This window comes from Lygodium microphyllum, chromosome 8 (assembly GCF_053477565.2).
Source record: "Lygodium microphyllum isolate KBCC chromosome 8, Lygodium_microphyllum_v1.1.10, whole genome shotgun sequence".
Taxonomy (NCBI): Eukaryota; Viridiplantae; Streptophyta; class Polypodiopsida; order Schizaeales; family Lygodiaceae; genus Lygodium; species Lygodium microphyllum.
In genome coordinates this window covers 93,668,231-93,670,812 of record NC_141142.1, presented here as the reverse complement: position 1 = coordinate 93,670,812, position 2,582 = coordinate 93,668,231, and positions in this window count along the sequence as shown.

Genomic DNA, 2,582 nt, shown 5'->3' with positions numbered 1-2,582 from the left:
ATTTATAGGTATAGACAGCATAAATTTACATTAGATGTAAGTGTCAACTAGACTAGGTGAGATGTCATAGATGTATAAGTGTGGCAATAGACCTAATGTAGGCTTAGCATAGATGTAGGCATAGGCTAAGTGCAAGTATAGGGATAGGCATAGGCATAGGTGTAGGCATATCATATATAGTGTAACATTGGCATAATCATAGGCTAGGTTAGGCATAGTATATATAATGTGGCATAGGCATAATCATAGGCTAGGCTAGGCATGGTGTAGACTAAGGGCAATCACGTCCTTATGAGTAGGGTACACCTATATCTATGAGATATGCCTAGCCTATCCTTTACCTACACCTAGCCTATGTCATACATATGCTAGGTGTTGTGTGGTCATAGGCTAGTCTAGGCATGCATCGAATAGGGGCAAGTGCAAGCTTATGTCAACTAGTGTTGTATAATTATGCATATGCCATCCCTAACATGTGTCATGTCTAGTCTATACCCATGCCTATGCCATGCCTAGGCTTAACATGTACATGTGGCCTATGCCATGCATAGGCTAGACTAGATATGGCCTAAACTAAGTGTAAGCATATGTGTGTGCTTGGCCTATGCCTAAACCATAGGTCGAGCATGTGCCTTAGCATTTACTCATGCCTAGCCTATGCCTTAGGCTATGCCTAGTTTCTGCAATGTGTAGATTAGTCATAGGATAGCCCATATGGATAGGTTAGGCTAGGCATGCATAGGCATAGGCCATGCTTTCTCTTCATCTATTACATGCCTAGCCTAGCCTATGCTCACCCCTATCCTAGCCTATACATGTATCTAGTATGTGTCTAGCCTATTCCCAATCTATACTAATGTATGCTCACTCCTATCCTAGCCTATACATGTATCTAGTATGTGCCTTGCCTATTCCTAGTCTATACTAATGTATGCTAGGCTAGGCATTTGTATAGCCTTGACTAAGCATTGCACACAATACGAAGGTCAAGTGTAGTACTACAAAGGATTAAGGTCATAGGCAAACCATATTGATGCATTTTTTTAACTAGAAAAAAAACTTACGGGTGCATGTAATATCGTGCTCAAATCAACATTAGAAGATTTGCATCCAAATATGTGTGTGTTTGCCGAAAAATAAGTGTGACGTGTAATGCATATATAAACTTGCTACATCCAATTTTCAAAAAAATTGAAATGCTCATTTAACTATAATACACCTACAATTTTCACAATTATTTCACCAAAAAAAAAAATCTATCTAGTGTAAAAAAAAAAGGGGGGGGGGGGGGGGCTATTGGTTGCAGAGCCACTGGTCTACAACTAGCAACTACCCTTTTTCTTAAAACACTTTCTTGCATACATTTGGCATCTTATATACAATTTGAATCCATGTCTTATTTTTTAAAAACATACAATAACAGAGTTGAACATAATAAAATATCAAATGACAATATGAAATGAGAATGAGAATGACCAAGTCTAGCTTATATTGTTATAAGTATGCGAAGCACTATTAAAAACATATATATTAGTTTGAAGCCACCTTTTATAACTATTAGTATGGAGAAACCTATGTACTATACTATGTACATGGGTCATATCTCATAGGAGGAGGTGTCATCATTATCTCTCTCTTGCCCACCTCTATTTCACACTCCACCCTACTTTGTGCTTCAACACACTCTTGATCATGTGCAGAAATAAGTATAGGTATAGGACCCAAGCCTTGTTATGCCCTACTCTTATTTTCCACTACTCTAACAAAGGCTCTAAGTCTTTTTAGTAATGATTTTCTAGGCCTTTTCTCGTGCGCCCAGAGGTCTATAAAACTCAAATAAATGGGATTATGAAACTTTTCATATACTAGAGAAATCACAACTTGAAGCTTAAGGAGGTCTTGATCCAAGAAGGGCCTAAAGCAATTTCTATAGTTAGCATGCAGTATTGCTTCTATGAAGCTCACGAGTTTCTTTCCCATATGATCTTGGAATACTCCACCCATGCTAGTCAATGTGTAATACACATATGGTCTATGTTCTTCCTACTTGACTTCAGCTAATCTTTTTTCATCTGGTTGGGGCTTGTGATGGAGAGGGGCTATGATCTCTTAGGGCAGTGTATTTAGCCACCTGAAGTGATTAATTTATTGGAATTGTATATAGTTTCCAAGAGTAATATAGTTTCTTGTTGGATTTATTTGTTTCTTGTGTACTACATTATATTCAAAAGTTCCTGCTCCATTATTTCTTTCTTCCATCTATCTTTTCTTTTCTTTGATCCCTAGTGGATTTAGGCCTAGACCTTTTCAACCCCCGATAATAGTGGAGAACCCTTTTTTAATAGATCATTCACCTATCAAAATCCTCTTGCAGAGACTCGATATGTGGGTAATGTCACCATGGATTTCCTCTTTGTATTTATAACTAACATTCATTAATTTGAAACTCAAGTTGTCTACATATCCCACTTCAAAGAATCTCTTAATGAAGACATCCTTAAGCATGTCAAAATTGTTGCAGTTGGCATCATCAAGAATAGTAAACCAAGTGCATCCTTTCTCTCCCAAGCACAAATTGACCA